The 17,586-nt window shown below is 41.7% G+C and overlaps 1 protein-coding gene and 1 long non-coding RNA gene across 2 annotated transcripts in view; both read left to right on the forward strand.

The window, feature by feature from the left end:
- Positions 1-17,586, forward strand: part of LOC139553278 (leucine-rich repeat transmembrane protein FLRT2-like) — a 53,988-nt gene that overhangs the window by 12,818 nt on the left and 23,584 nt on the right. The gene's annotated exons all lie outside the window — the stretch shown is intronic.
- Positions 4,878-5,884, forward strand: LOC139553068 (uncharacterized). Its single transcript, XR_011670591.1, has 4 exons — positions 4,878-5,236; positions 5,328-5,366; positions 5,457-5,582; positions 5,693-5,884. It is a non-coding gene; the product is annotated as an uncharacterized lncRNA (long non-coding RNA).

Raw genomic sequence — 17,586 nt, forward strand, 5'->3', positions numbered from 1 at the left:
ACAGACCAACTAGGGACATCCTCACAAGGTCAAACGCTATTTCTAAAGGGTTTAGTGTTAATGTTAGAATTTGTTAGGCTTAGAATTAGATTTAGCATTAGGGTTTTTAGGGTTATAGTTAAGGTTAGGTTTTGTGGTTTATGCTGGTATCAAACCATGGGTTAGACGGGCCAATTGCAACTTTCTGCCCTGTTTCTATATTGTACATCATACCGGTCTGGAGAGGGTGAGGGGTTAGGGTACGGGGTTAGGGAAAAAATTATTTTGAATGGGACTGACTTGTGTGTTCCAACAAGGTTAGTTATACAAGACTGAGAGACACAGAGAGAGAGAGAGAGAGAGACCGAGAGAGAGAGAGACAGAGAGAGAGAGACCGAGAGAGAGAGACCGAGAGAGAGAGACAGAGAGAGGGAGACAGAGAGAGAGAGACAAAGAGAGAGAGACAGAGAGAAAGAGACAGAGAGAGACAGAGAGAGAGAAAGAGACAGAGAGAGACAGAGGGAAAGAGACAGAGAGAGACAGAGAGAGACAGAGAGAGACAGAGAGAGAGAAAGAGACAGAGAGAGAGAAAGAGACAGAGAGAGAAAGAGACAGTAGTAGAGCGAGAAAGAGAGAGCTATTCTCTCTTCATCAGGGGGAGATCCCAATCTCACCCTCGTTCTGGAAAACAGATGATTTGTCTGTTTTCATCTCAAAGTATCATCTCCTAGCTCGCCCTCTGCATTGTGATGAAAGCATTTTGTCTGCTCTGCTGTGCAGCATACTGATGAGAGAGACTGAGGCCTTTGGCCGTGGGCCTTGAACTGCCTGGAAGTCCCTCAGAGTAGAGAGTGGAAATCGTTAGGAATCTACCTGTTCGCCTGCATGACTGTAAGCAGCAGGATAACCTATCCTCAACCAAAACTGTGGTGGGGAGGAGGGAAAAGGATACCCAAAAAGTGTTAGGTGTGTGTGTGTGTGTGTGTGTGTGTGTGTGTGTGTGTGTGTGTGTGTGTGTGTGTGTGTGTGTGTGTGTGTGTGTGTGTGTGTGTGTTGCGCATATTGATTGGTTTGGTAGGGTAGGGTGGTAGAAGTGGTAGAAAACCAAGCTAAAAGCTGACAAATTAGTTTGCCATTTTGAGAATTTCAAGGGCAACAGGGACAGTACTGAGACTAGAAAATAAGATCTCTGGCATGTGGATATTTTTCTCCATCTTTCTCCGCTTAGGGAAACTTTCTTGGCATAAAATTATTTCACAATAAGTTACAATAAGTTACAATTCTCTACTGTTTTATGTAGAAAAATACACTTGATAAACTACACTTGATAAACTACACACTGGCTTTCATGCATATGAAGTAACCAATTTTACAATTTCAACCACAGTGTTAAGAACTGTGTAACAATTTACAGATAAGCATGATAAGCATGATACAAATTACAGTGTTTCCACCCACTGACAGGTGTTTGGTATGCGAGTCTGTATCTGAATACTTCCATAATGTAGCAGGAAGGTAGTGCCATGCACAGACTGCTCTGTACAGTTATGTCAAAATATTAGTATGGGGAGTCTGACAACATCCACACTGTCAGGAGTGTGAATTGGATTCCAAATGTAGATTTACAAACTGGCACAGAGAATGATTTCAACATCAGATGTTGAGAGAGAGAGAGAGAGAGAGAGAGGGAGGGAGGGTCGGGGAGGCGAGGGGGAGAAGGGGGGGTAGGAAAAAAGGTTTCATGACATGGCTGGCCGTGTTTGTAATTACATGCTGTCATATAAAAACAGTTCATTAGTGGATACTGTTGAAAGATGACTGGGGTATTACTTCCCTCCGCTGCCAAGACGGACCCTGATGGGAAATGTGACTGGTACCCCTCTTCCCTCCCTTCCTCCCTCCCTCTTTCTTTCCCTCCGTTGGAACACAAAACACAATACCTGCGCTTGTTTGAGGCACCCAGACTCCAGCCAAAGTGTGGAATAATAATAACAATACAGCTAAGCCCGGAGCCCAGTGGTGATGTGGAGAGAGACGACAGAAGACAGGAGGGCTAGGGCTCCAGGTCTGAGCCTGCCTGCGAGGCCTCCTGTCAGAAAGCCCAAACTTCATGTCCCCGCTATGCATGCAAAGAGGGCATTCATTAAAAACAAGTCCTTCTTGTTATGAGGTCTAGCTATCAGTTGGACTGGACACAAGCCAATCCCTGTCCCCCAGGGGAATTTTTGCCTGTCCCAGGAATGTGCCATGACTGGGAATGTGGAGTTCTAGCATAATCTAGGTATTCCTTCCTGAACATGGCTAATGCATGTCTGACACTCCCTGCCCTCCCTACTACTTTGAAATACAGTATGCCACATGCAGTGTTATACCGTACGTCTAGATGTATGACTCAATTTCTCTGTTGGCTGGACTTTAATATGAAAAGCCTGGATTGTGATAATGTATGGGACTCTGTCTGTTGGCCTTGGACTGTCCATGTTTCAAATATCAACTTCGTATTAACACATACAGCAGCTTACACTGTTCTGACAACACTATTCCAGCGTCAATCCTCACCACCAAATGTACCACCATGAATATCATTATAGTGACAAAGAAGCCATTTTGTTTTTTAGTTGATACCATTTTTAAATAACATTTTGCAGTCGTAGCAATATTGTCTCGAGCTAATCTACCTTATCTGTAAATAATTACAGAAACATAACAGAAGCGCTTTTTCCTCTTGCGATTCAGGTGGGCTTGGGGCCAGACCTTTAAACACACATTCAAATGGTATTCTCTCTCCACAGCTCCTGCAGCACTTTCGGGGCCTTACGGGCATTTAATGGGTCTGATAAATAGTGTTCGCAGAGGGCTGATTTCTTAATGCTGATGTATGGTTGTGACGGGACAGGTGCTGGCTCCTCAGCTTCCTAACACCACTGTAATTAATCTCATGTGTCATGTGATGAACCTGAAGCCAAGGTGGAGCCCAGAACAGACCAGAACACATGAATTATACAATGGAAAATCTCAATGGTAAAGATTTCCCACCCTGGATGTGCATAAAGGAACGTGGGTGCACACACACGTGGACAAATGTGCAAGCACACACACATTCACACACTCACAGGTAGGTGACTTTGGGCTCCTTGATTTACATTTTTCTTTTATCTCCTTTTTCTTAGAAGAACCAGGTACTAGGCTCCACTTTGAATCACACTTTAGAATTGAAAAAGAAAAACATCCTTGATACTTATGCATTTTCATGGATAAGAAGGATATGAGCCATATGTGATTCATTTGTGGCGGTATCCTTCCATTAATCTGCTGTGTGGGGTGGCAGCGTGACAGCCGCTGGTGCTCGGCCCTGTGCCACCTGAAGAAGAGTTATCTCCTCAGGTCCCACCCTCTGGTTAATAATTGGTGAAGAAAGCTGTCCTGTTCATTAATATGCCTCACATTACCATCACTCACTGGCCTAGTTAATGTTTACTGTGCTGTACAGCAGGCCGAATCATAGCAGAGAATGTCCAGATTGATCCTGGATTGTCATTAAGCTGTGTTTACACTTGATATTGGATCGTCATTTAGCTAGTGACTTAGCGTGTAAGGATTGAGGGAGAGCAGCTCAATTTGTTTCCGATTATGTTCTGCTATTTAGCTGGGTTGATCCTGCATTGTCATAGTTGTGTTCATTCGGGATCGTCATTATGCTGGGTTGATCCTGCATTGTCATAGTTGTGTTCATTCTGGATCGTCATTATGCTGGGTTGATCCTGCATTGTCATAGTTGTGTTCATTCTGGATCGTCATTATGCTGGGTTGATCCTCTTGTGATATCCAGCATTTTCAAGAAGTAAAAAATACAAAATGTTCACGTAGAACTGTGAGTAATGGATCTACTGTGCTACACCGGCAGGGGTGTCGTTGATTTAATTAATCGTGAGTTGGCCTCAGAAGAGAGCAACGTGTTTGTTAATTTCCATTTCTCTCTCTCATGCTGGTGGTGGTAACATGTGGGAAGGTGTAAGGTCAGAACACAAACCGTCCTTCCAACTGCCCAGATGGGGCCCACAAACTGAGCAGGCTTTCACTGCTCCACTGACGCCATATGGAACAAGGAACTGAAAATGACTTATTTACAAACCAGCAGGTTTTCGTCCCTTCGACACATCGTTCCGACGAACTACACGTGTCTTTGAGCTATAGTGAGGATAGATTTGGAAGTAGGGATTGTGATTTAAAGTTACCTGAGAGCGTTGTAGCAGTTTAATGAAATCTAGAGTCTGAGGTGTGCATCCCAAACGTCACCTATTACCTATATAGCGCTTTATGGGCCATGGTCAGATAGAAGTAGTGCACTATAGGGAATAGAGTGCCATTTGGGATCCAGCCTGAAAAAGAACCCGTATGACTCTGACTGGATCATGGAGAGAGAAAGGAACATTATGTCAGAGAAGATAAGAGCATATTGTGACTTCACTTCACTTAGATCTGCAAAATCCATGAAAGTCACCAACTGACATTTTGAAACAGCGTAATTATGGGGTTAGCAACTGTTGCAACTCCTCTGTATTTATTATGAAAGGAGGAACACGACGGAGTGCTGTTTCTTTTGGCTAAAATTCCTCTCTGTATGATGTATGCATTTGATGCGAAAGGAATGGTAATTGACAATGATAATAATGAATGTATCCATTTGAAGAGTCACTGGGGGACAGCATGTTTTGCTTTCTTCAGTGTCTTGCACTTTCTCTAGCTTCCCCATTGCGTTCTCCTACTAACTTTTCAAAATGTTCCTATTTTTCTCCTCTCAACCTAACTCTTAGCCCTACCCTATTTATCTTTCTTATCACCCTGGCTTCTCCTATATATTTAACTCTTGTGTCAACAACTTGACTTGCTCCTTTCTCTCCCTCTCCTCCCCGGGAGGAGGTACTGTATGGGCTGCAGCAGTCAGGCAGGAAGTGGAGCAGCTCTTGCTTCTCTCTCTCTCTCGCTCTCTCTCTCTCTTTTTCTCTGGTGTAACTAGCTATGTGTACACTTTAAATATTAGGTGTTCAACAAGGGTTCTTCTAAGATCCTCAAAGTTCTTAAAAGAACCTTAGTGTTCTAGCCACTGAAAATTGCAGACAAAAGGTTCTCCAAGAACCCCATAGGAGGTGGGGTTCATCGAGGAACCTCCTTAGTTGCCCTACTGAAACATTTGGATTTGAAAGGACAGCAGGTGCAGACATTTAACTGAACAATGTTAAGATCTCCTCAATTTAAGGTAAGGTGTGTCCCTTGTATGATCTATATTGATATTGTTTTATGATGATACCATCTATCTTTTCATAATTGTGCAAATCTTTCTAAAACAGAAAATGGACACAATTCAATGGATATCGATCCACAAAGAGGTAATAATATGTATGCTATAATAATATGTTGAAGGCTAGCTGTATTGGGTGCAGATGAATGATCTGCTCACTTTTTGTCTGTGTCTGCAGGTATACAGACGAGGAGGCATACAAAGGTATGTCAATTGGTATTGATATGTTATGCAGATCACATTTACCATCCTCCTCCCTTACCTCTTCAATGAAAATCCCACAGGCCTCTACATTATGGACAAGGTATGTGTATGAAAATCATTATGAAAATAGTTTTTTTCATTCACATTTACCACAAAAACCAAGGTACTCTTGTGCGCATGTTTTGTTAAACATCTGTTTTGGATTCACAGATTTTACCCTCCTTACACCTCTGATGAATGTAACAGGAAACCTGTTCGATCACCATGCACTGCAAAATCATTATGGGTATGGATACGGAGAACATCAACATGCCAGAGGATAAACCCATTGGACTTGGGGCTCTGCTGGGAGTTTACCTCATATTTCGATTTTTTTTATTCTGCTTTCCCACTAAAATCATAATAAACACTGACAACTAAAATAGTGTTATTGTTGTTATTGTAATGCGTATTAATAATAATAATAATAATAATATGGGAGGAGGGGGTCGTTAAAAAACGTACCCTAAAAGGTTCTTCAAAAGGTTCTTTGAGGATCCATTAAAAGGGGTTCTTTGAAGAACCCTTTTAAAAGGTTATTCGAAGAACTTATAGGGGTTCCCCCACAGTCTCAATTTGAATTACCACTAAAGGATCCTCCAGGAACCTACGACAATAGCACTTGTTAATGTTTGTGTCATGGGGTGAAATTACATTACAACAAAATAATTAAGCATTAGATTGTTAGATTGGGCTGAGGGAGTGTTGTTGTGTTCGAGTAATTTTTTTTAACCTTTATTTAACTAGGCAAGTCAGTTAAGAACAAATTCTTATTTACAATGACGGCCTAGGAACCGTAGGTAAACTGCCGTGTTCAGGGGCAGAACGACAGATTTTTACCTTGTTGGCTCGGAGATTCAATCTAGCAACATTTCGGTAACTGGCCCAACACTCGAACCACTAGGCTACCTGCCGCACCCTTGATGCCTGTGGGCCAGCCTGAGATTAATGCTGGTAAACTGGACTGCATGATGGTCTCCCAGGGTGTTATTACTGTAGCTTACTTTTCATTCCATTACAACCAGTAGAGGTTGCATCTTTTCAGACAGGCTTTGTGTTCAGAACAGACCTCCATGTTTTCAGGCTAGAGATAGTGTCTGTGTACCAAATGGCACACTCTTCCCTTGATTCAACTTGTCAGTAAGTCTACACCTGTGGTTTACGAAGCATGTGACAAATAGATTGAATAGAATTTTTAAGTTTTAAAATTTTTAACCTTTGAGTCAAACCGATGATCTAAGATTGAAGATGATCTAAGATAGATCTAGGAGATGGAACATACACAGCAGGGAACTCCTTTGATGTCGGATGATGTCAAAATGGGTCAGACAAATAGTGTTAATGGTCAGAAAAGAGCAGAGAGAAAAGACACTGGCAGAACTACAACGGATTTAGGATTGGAATATCCCCAATCAGACTTGATATCAAAGACAAAGTATGGTGAGGAGATACAGACAGAGCTTTTTTGGAGAGAGTTTTGGCAATAGAGATGCGGGCAGAGATAGAATTTGACAAAGAGGAATAGGCATAATGAGTTGGAGAGAATGAGAGATGAATGAGAAAGAGGGATGTGTGGAGTGTTGGATAGAAGGGGGTGAGTTTGAGAGAGGGGGTAAAAAGTTGGTGCATAAAATAAGAAATTAGAGAATTGAGTAGAGGGGATAGAGATTTGTAGAGAGGGAGGAAGAGTCGGAGGGACAAATAAAAAGAGAGGAGTGGTAGATGTAGTGACAGAGAAAGCTAGAGAGAGAGAAAGAGAGCGAGCTCCTCTTTGCTCAATAACCCTCCCTCTCCTTTGCTCTCATGTCCTTCCTCTCCTGTCTGTCTGTAGCCCGGCCATTAACAGGCGTCTCTCTGTTACCAGTCTGTTTTCACAGCCTGCCACCCAGCTCAATGTCTGTTGTACCCAGGGCTTTTTTAGCCTGATAATTTGACTCTGACTGAGAGAACTGGCATATTAAATAAATTAGCTGATTGAACACTGCCACCCTCTCCTACTCCCCGGGTCTGACAAATATGTTCATTGTTTTTCCCTTTGAGGGTGCTGATGAGGTGTTATGGCTGTCTTGATGTCTTGGTGGGTGTGCACAGCAAATTATCCAGTGTTAAATTTAACACTGACAGACACACTAAATTTAACACTGGTCCAGTGTCTATTCGGGTCCACATTTTTCAGCATTAGGGATAGACGTCCCGCTAGCATATAAGTACATAAGTGTTTTATATCAACTGAAAGCTTAAATTATTGTTAATCTAACTGCATTGTCTGATTTACAGTAGCTATTATAGCTATATGCCATGCGATTGTTTGAGGACGGCGCACCACATCAGAATATTTTTCCACCGGCACAGGTTTCATACATTCACAAATCTTCCTCTGATTTGTCATCCAAAGGGTCCCAGCTATAACATGTAGTGTCGTTTTGTTAGATAAAATCTTTCTTTATATCCCAAAAAGTCAGTTTAGTTGGCGCCATCGATTTGAGTAATCTACTCGTTCAACATTCAGAGAAAGCAATCTGAAAATCTACCCCTAAACTTTGTTTCAACACGTTTCTATTTACTCCTCAGATACCTTAAAATGTAATCAAACTATAATAGTTCTTACCGTAAGAAGTATTTTCAATAGGAAACAGATTTTAGCAGGTGCGTACTGTCTTCATGGGGCGTGCAAACACGAATTTCCAAGACTGTGTCCCTGTACTAAAACGTATTTGTTTTTGAAGTTACAAGCCTGAGACCTTGAAGATAGACTGCTGACACCCTGTGGAAGCCATAGGAATTGCATCCAGGGAGATCATTTTCAATATGACCAAAAAAATTCTGGTTGTTTTTTCTTAGGATTTTCTCCTACCATATCTATTGTGTAATATTCTCCTACAGTATTTTAACATTTCTACAAACTTCAAAGTGTTTTATTTCCAATGGTAGCAACTAAATGCATATCCTGGCTTCAGGGCCTGAACAACAGGCAGTTTACTTTGGGCATGTCATTCAGGCGGAAATTGAGAAAAAAGCGGTCTAGCCCTAAGAAGTATTAATTAACACACTGCTTAGTGTAAAGCCTTATTTGCAAATTTCCCAGGGTGCCTTGCCTTTTAATTTAATTGTAGAGTTACAACCCATGACTGTATTTGTTAGTGACAGAATCATGATTGTTACATTCATCAATTTTCAGTAATGTAGCCTTCATCAAGTGAAGTCTTACCCGGAACCCAAACCGGCTGCGTGTGTGCGCTATCGTGCATAAATGTATTTTGTCCCCCTACACCAAACGCGATCACGACACGCAGGTTAAAATATCAAAACAAACTCTGAACCAATGACATTCATTTGGGGACAGATCGAAAAACATTAAAAATGTATGGCAATTTAGCTAGTTAGCTTGCACTTGCTAGCTAATTTGTCCTATTTAGCTAGCTTGCTGTTGCTAGCTAATTTGTCCTGGTATATAAACATTGAGTTGTTATTTTACCTGAAATGCACAAGGTCTTCTACTCCAACAATTAATCCACACATAAAACGGTCAACCAAATCGTTTCTAGTCATCTCTCCTCCTTCCAGGCTTTTCATATTTGAATTTATATGGTGATTGGCATCTACACTTTTACCACAACAACCGGCAAAACATTTAGTCTTTCAATCACCCACGTGGGTATAACCAATGAAAAGATTACACGTGGGTACCTGATTCTATAAACCAATGAGGAGATGGGAGAGGCAGGACTTTCATCGCGATCTGCGTCAGAAATAGAAAGGAGTTCTATTTTAGCCCTTGGCAGCGCAGAACGCTCGTTGGCGCGAGCGAGCAGTGTGGGTGCAATAATTGAATAACATGGATTTCTAAATTTATTTTGCGACGCTCGCGCACGCGACGTGTCCTGTCTGGTCAGCATGTTAAGTGAATGTGTTATCATTAAAATTGAAATTGCCTTACTTTGTGGGTTTAGATTTAACCTAATATGGTGGACTGAAAGTCATATTATGCAGGCTTGTAAAGTGATGTGTAATTCCTATTTGAATCCAGCCAGAGCTGGGAATGTGTATTCACCAGCAGCCAGCATTCAGAATGGTTAGGAAATTAAGTTATACTGAAAAAAATATTTCAAAGATTTTACTGAGTTACAGTTCATATAAGGAAATCAGTCAATTTAAATATATTAATTTGGCCCTAATCTATGAATGTCACATGACTGGGAATTCAGATATGCATCTGTTGGTCACAGATAGCTTTAAAAAATGAGTGGCATGGATCAGAAAACCAGTCAGTATCTTGTGTGACCACCATTTGCCTCATGCAGCGCAACACATCACCTTCACATAGAGTTGATTAGGCTGTTGATTGTGGCCTGTGGAATGTTGTCCCACTCCTTTTCAATGGCCGTGTGAAGTTGCTGGATATTTACGGGAACTGGAACACGCTGTCTTACACTTTAATCCAGAGCATCCCAAATATGCCAAACAAGGACCGATTTTGGGAAACCCTGCTGTAATGAACCATAAAAAAAGGGTTGTAACCATGGCAGAATGCTTTTTGGGGCCTTTTAGAACCGTTTTGAATGGTTGTTTATAGCAGGGTTTCCCCAAACTTTTAATGTATTTATTTCTAAGTATAAATATAAAACTAACAATAGGTATACTTTTTGCCCTTTTCTCATAAGAAAGGGTATGGGATACCCTCACTCAATTTGAGCCCAAACACACCAAGCCCTTCCCCAGACACTGAGGTATTTAAGGAGTGCATGGGACAGTATTGGAGGATTTGGCTATACCGACATCTATGGATAGCATAATTGTGTTTTGATTGGAATTAACAAGCCATGTTCTCTCCATTCGTCATCCTCCTATTGTAGTGGGCCAATTAAAATATATCTTGGGAAATTCCCCTTCTTATCTTGATGTGGCCAAGCCTGCGCTAACATATCCTGTAAAGATCCATTCATATCTTTTGGCCACTCACCGGGATATTTTATGTTTTTTGTCTGGGAGTCGGATTTACCAGCAGCAGCACCACTGTCATCGGGGACGTGGAGCGACGAATCTGAGTCCGGGTCCTAGATAGTAGGGTCTCCGCTGGCATTGTTTGGAGGTGTGGCTAGCCTGGTGAGACCACCTGTTCTTGTCCACCCAGACAGCTGTCATCATCGGTGGAAGTGGATAGCCCGGACTCGCCCTCTTTGCTGGTAGAACCAGTGAACAGGGGCTCGTCTGGCGCTGTGAATGAATGGCATTTCCTTGGAGGCTTGTTGTTCTCCACACCAGCTGATGGAAATTGTTGCACGCTGATACATTTCAACAGCGAATCTCTTTTGCTTAGAGTGTGTGTCTCTTTTCTTATTATTTTTTATTTTATATATATTTGCTTCCTGATAGTTTTTGCCTCTTAGACATGGTAGCATATCTGGTTGCAAATCTCTATAGCTTACTTTCTGGCTGAAATGATTTCCACTACAGTGGTTGCTCAACTAAAAGTTTTGATATTATGCTGCAGGGTTTAGAGGTAATTTGTGGTTTAGTACGGTACCCTGCGTCACTGCCTCATTGCTCCAGACCAACGCAAGGGGGAATTAGAGCACTGATTATGTTTTTGGGTCCCAAGGCACTACTGTGTCTCTAACTGACAATGAATGGGCGACATAAACCAAATAGAAACTGATAATTGTGCACGACTTCAAAATTGAATTTCAATGAACTGAATGATGAGGATGAAGAAGGTGATTGAATTTAGAACAATAGTGTAAGAATTGCTATTCCTCTGCCTAGCATGTGCACACCCGGAAAAATACACTTATTTTTTGTTACAACTCCTCAGTATTACTTACTAAAACTGTTGTTACACTAAGGTTTTTATTCTAAGAGAAACGAAAATGTTAAATTCTATTCCATCATATTCTTAAGATACAGTATGTGTTAACTGAACATAAGCTAATAAGAAAATCTCTATAGCTTACTTTTTAGCTGAAATAATTTCCACTACAGTAGTTTGCGTTAACAAGTTAGGTTACTGCCTTACTGCCTTAATCACTAATCATCTTCATCACACACAAACATAAAAAAAACAGTACAATAGTTTAATTGGCAGATTCATTTTTATTAATGTTTCAAAATGTGATAATCACATGTAAAAAAAAAAAAAAACACACATATCACCATCGCTACCACGGATAGTGGGCGTGGACTTCGGGAGAAGCAGGAATGGAGTAGTAGCGGGAACCGCAACAATGGCTATGAGCTGATGGCTGGGACACCCCGGCCATGCAGTAGCTGATCAGGGGCACCGGAGTATACAGTTATTGCCTGAGTCAGGTGAGCGAGACGAGCACACACGTATGTTGTGACAACCTTTTACCAGTTGTAGGTAGGCTATTTAGATTCTCATTAATGGAGACACCTATTTCCAAACCTTCTTCCATAAAACATATTAATACGCTAGAATGGAGTGGAAGTTATGAAACTCCCTCCCATGGTTCTTTTTAAGGGAAAAGTCCTCAATGGAACTGACATTAGGCTAAATGTTGAGAATTATACATTTTCCTCTGTTGGCCATCAAGTAGCCTATTAATATAAACTCAGCAAAAAAGAAACGTCTCTTTTTCAGGACCCTGTCTTTCAAATATGATTTGTAAAAATCCAAATAACTTCACAGATCTTCATTGTAAAGGGTTTAAACACTATTTCCCATGCTTGTTCAATGAACCATAAACAATTAATGAACATGCACCTGTGGAACGGTTGTTAAGACACTAACAGCTTACAGACGGTAGGCAATTAAGGTCACAGTTATGAAAACTTAGGACACTAAAGAGGCCTTTCTACTGACTCTGAAAAACATCAAAAGAAAGATGCCCATGGTCCTTGCTCATCTGCGTGAACGTGTCTTAGGCATGCTGCAAGGAGGCATGAGGACTGCAAACGTGGCCAGGGCAATGTCCGTACTGTGAGACGACTAAGACAGCGCTACAGGGAGACAGGACAGACAGCTGATCGTCCTCGCAGTGGCAGACCACGTGTAACAACACCTGCACAGGACTGGCAAAATGTGCTCTTCACTGACAAGTTGCGGTTTTGTCTCACCAAGGGTGAAATTCGTGTTTAGCATTTTTCCTCCAATCCTCTAAATGTAATTATTGGCGGAGAGGTCATGTCATTGAAAAAAATGTTTGTAGATATACTGTAGGCCTACCATAGGCAAATGAGTATTGATTACATTATAATTAGGGAGTGGAAATGTTATGCCCCTTAGAAATTAATATAGAATCATCCAATCCTTTTATGCTGTAGCCTACACCCGACCGTCACATTGTACAGCGCAAAATGTTCCATTCCATCCTAAAGGAAACTGAGGGTTTTGTTTTTTGTTTTTCTCAGAATAGAAACACAATATTAATCAAATTAATTAAGCCAAATTTCTTAAAATCAATCCCATGTACTATGTTATTACAAAAAAAGGTTTTAAATTCTCTAGTAATGCCAATATGGGAGACTATCAAATTATTCTCAAAGTTGCCTTCTAGTGGCCAAACTAGCACTAACTTGCATTAACATAAAAAATGGCTGACAATTAAATAACATGTCATAGAATGCTGCAGCAGCCCACAAGGTGTGCTACAGTACGACACAACTTTTAAAGGAGGAACCACTGTACATACATATCCCAACCAGATCCATGGATTACAGACGACATCCGCATCGAGCTAAAGGCTAGAGCTGCCACTTTCAAGGAGCGGCACTAATCTGGATTCTAATAAGAAATCCCGCTATGCCCTCACACGAACCATCAAACAAGCATAGCGTCAATACAGGATTAAGATTGAATCCTACTACACCGGCTCCGACGCACATCAGATGTGGCAGGGCTTGAAAACTATTACGGACTAAAAAGGGAAACCCAGACGCAAGCTGCCCAGTGACGCGAGCCTACCAGACGAGCGAAATGTCTTTTATGCTCACTTCGAGGCAAGCAACACTGAAGCATGCACAAGAGCACTAGCTGTTCTGGATGACTGTGTGATAACGCTCTCAGTAGCAGACGTGAGTAAGACCTTTAAACAGGTCAATATTCACAAACCGCGGTGCCAGATGATTACCAGAACATGTACTCAAAGCATGCGCGGACCAACAGGCAAGTGCCTTCACTGACATTTTCAACCTCTCTCTGACCGAGTCTGTAATACCTACATGTTTCAAGCAAACCACCCTGTGCCCAAGGAAGTGAAGGTAACCTAACTAAATGATTACCGCCTCGTAGCACTCACGTCGGTAGCCATGAAGTGCTTTGAAAGACTGGTCATGGCTCACATCAACAGCACACTCCCGGACACCCTAGACCCACTCCAATTTGCATACCACCCCAGCAGATCCACAAATGACCCAATCTCAATCGCACTCCACACTGCCCTTTCTCCCCTGAAAAAAAGGAACACCTATGTGAGAATGCAGTTTATTGAGTACAGCTCAGCATTCAACACCATAGTGCCCACAAAGCTAATCACTAAGCTCAGGACCCTGGGACTTAACACCTCCCTCTGCAACTGGATCCTGGACTTCCTGACGGGTTGCATCCAGGTGGTAAGGGTTGGCAACAACACATATGCCACGCTGATCCTCAACACTGGGGCCCCTCAGGGGTGTGTACTTAGTCCCCTCCTGTACTCCCTGTTCACCCACAACTGACCAAACACGACTCCAACACCATCATTAAGTTTGCTGACAACACAACAGTGGTAGGCCTGATCACAACGACATAGATGAGATAGCCTATAGGGAGGAGGTCAGAGAACTGGCAGTGTGGTGCCAGTACAACAACCTCTCCCTCAATGTGAGCAAGACAAAGGAGCTGATCGTTGACTACAGGAAAAGGAGGGCCGAACAGGCCCCCATCCACATTGACAGGGCTGTAGTGGAAAGGGTTGAGAGCGTCAAGTTCTTCTGTGTGTCCACATCACTAAGGAATGATCATGGTCCAAACACACCAAGACAGTCGTGAAGAGGGCACGACAAAACCTTTTCCCCCTCAGGAGACTGAAAAGATTTGGCATGGGTCCCCAGATCCTCAAAAATATCTACAGCTGCACCATCAAGAGCATCCTGACCGGTTGCATCACTGCCTGGTATGGCAACTGCTCAGCATCTGACCGTAATGCGCTACAGAGGGTAGTGCGTACGGCCCAGTGCATCACTGGGGCCAAGCTTCCTGCCATCCAGGACCTATATAATAGGCGGTGTCAGAGGAAAGCCTATAAAATTGTCACAGGCTCCAGTCACCCAAGTCATAAACTGTTTTCTCTGCTACAGCACGGCAAGCGGTACCGGAGCGCCAAGTCTAGGACCAAAAAGCTCCTTAACAGCTTCTACCCCCAAGCCATAAGACTGATGAAAAATGTATTAAATGGCCACTGGACTGTTTACATTGACACTCCCCCCTCCTCCATTTGTTTTGTACACTGTTGCTACTCGCTGTTTATTACCTATGCATAGTCACTTCACCCCTACCTACATGTAAAAATTACCTCAACTAACCTGTACCCCCACACACTGACTTGGGACCGGTACCCCCTGTATATAGCCTCATTATTGTTACTTTTTATTATTTTTTACTTTAGTTGGTAAATATTTTCTTAACTCTTCTTGAACTGCACTGTTGGTTAAGGGCGTGTAAGTAAGCATTTCACGGTAAGGTGTACACTTGTTGTTTTCGGGGCATGTGACAAATAAAGTTTGATTTTGATTTGATCACTCGAACTCTCCTGTCAGATATATCTATAGTATGCACATGTTGGAAACCAGTTTATAATAGCAATAAGGCACCCCGGGGGTTTGTGATATATGGCCAACGTACCATGGCTATATCCAGGCACTCTGTGTTGCGTCGCGCTTAAGAACAGCCCTTAGCCATGATATATTGGCCCTATACCATACTCACTTGTGCCTTAATGCGTAATCATTGCAGTCAAACGAGTAAATTTTCCATCAATGGATGTCAATTTATCTGTCGAGTTTAATAAGTGTGAATTATCTTTTCTCCTACCACATATTCAAATTCCTTTATTATGTCATGTCGTAGCTTGCAATAATGATTATTTTGAGGAAATTTTGCTTCTAACATCGTTACAAGTTACTATGATATTCCTTCTAAATTTGCTTGATAATGTTAAGGAAAAATGATTTATTGTATAGATATGGCAACTCCTATCTTGCTGTAAAAAAAAATGTGGCTAGTTTTCAGGCCATTTGGTCGGGTTTTGAGTAGACATTGGGCTAGAAATTGTAGCTTGCCCTGGCAACCCTGGTTACATGTTATAGATGACTATGGTCAGTGATAGTGTCTTGTGTTAATTGAGGACAGTAGATTAAGTTAGTAATTCTCTTCTCAGGAACCATATGCTGTTCCAGTGCTACCACCTAATTAAACTTGTTTAAGTTCCTGAACAGTCAATCTGATTCACATGTAAAAAAAAAAAATTAAAAATAGCCTTTTGAGTGACTAAAATATCACCCAGAATATTTTGGGGGGATAGAAATGCTCAAAAGATCTACCAGGAAGTAGTGATTTGGAAACAAAGCTTCCTGAAGCATTGAGCATATCCTGCCAATTGTGTCGAAAATAGGTTCATTACTTGAGGCTTTGATCAACTCAGTGTACACCAGTGACACATTCTGGTCAAAATAATATAGAACTGCCAAATTATTATAGTTGACATCGCGCACTATGTAGCATGTGCGCATGGTAGCCTTTTATCTTCTACCAAACCAATCTGTTGGTCATCCGACAAAACAAAGCTTCAGATGTCATTGATCACGTGCTTCTGATAAAGTGATACAAGCATCGGCATACTCTTTCGAAGCAAACTGCTTAGCGATTTCGATGCATGCCTCGGAGGTCCAGTATCAAACGTAACATCCCTACCAGGAAGTTTGAAAAGACAGGCTGTGGGACGGGAGCTTATATTAATCAGTTCGCCTTGACTGACAGATCAAGCAACTTGGATGCAGTGAGCAGTGTTGCAGTAAAATCATCCCAAGTAAATTTGGTGATAAACAAATTGATATTGTATCTCATGTTTGGCATGTCTCTTGGGATGCGGTTCACAGTAGTGATGTTACATTTGATGTTGGAGATCCGAGGCATGCGTCAAAATCGCTAAGCAGTGTACCTGCAAGCAGTGTGTCGATGCCTGTATCACTTTATCAGACGCACGTGATTGGTTTGGTATTGGTTTGGTAGAAGTCAAAAAGGCTACGCTGTGTACGCGCTACAGGGTGTGGGACTCTATAATAATTTGGCTGCTCCAAATTCTTTTGACCATCAGGTGTCACTAGTGTACACTGTAAAGATCAAAGCCTCAAGTATTGAACCTATTTTCGACTACAATTGGCTGGAGAACCTCAATGTCTCAGAAAGCTTAATTTCCCGATCATTAGTTCACAGCAGCACTGACGGATGTGTTGCATGACAACTGCGTCAGAGTTTCGAACGACCCTTCCCCGTATTTTGTTCCATGCTGGCTGAAGACCTAGCTAGGCAGTCACTAACTAACACCAGACACAGATGAAAGGGGAGACATATAAGTATCTTTAACATATATTAGTAGTGTATACTACTATATAGAAGCTTTTTTCCGTTGTTGGTTACAAGGCGGTACTTATTCAAATTAGGTAAGAGAATATCATTTTACCATTGATGTTTTAAAATGACAGTTAGGGTGATGTCACCTTTTCCCCTGAATTATCCCGCCTTCTGAATCCAAGTGTTTGACGTGGGAGGGGACCAGTAACTTTATCAACGTAAAAGCAACAATAATGCTACAACCTATGTAATTCTAACACCATAATACCGCTATTAAACCTTAATAAATATAAAACCATTCTCCATGAAGGTTGTAAAAATAACAATAAAAAAGGCTTCTATATAGCCCCCAAAAGGGTTGTAACCATAGCGGAACCCTTTTTTGGTGCTATATAGAACCTGTTTTTAATGGTTCTTCATAGAACCTTAGGAGAGGGTTCTTTATAGTACAATACATGTTCCATTTAGAACCGTATGAGCATGGTTGTTTATAGAACCT

This window comes from Salvelinus alpinus, chromosome 25, assembly GCF_045679555.1.
Source record: "Salvelinus alpinus chromosome 25, SLU_Salpinus.1, whole genome shotgun sequence".
Classification (NCBI taxonomy): domain Eukaryota; kingdom Metazoa; phylum Chordata; class Actinopteri; order Salmoniformes; family Salmonidae; genus Salvelinus; species Salvelinus alpinus.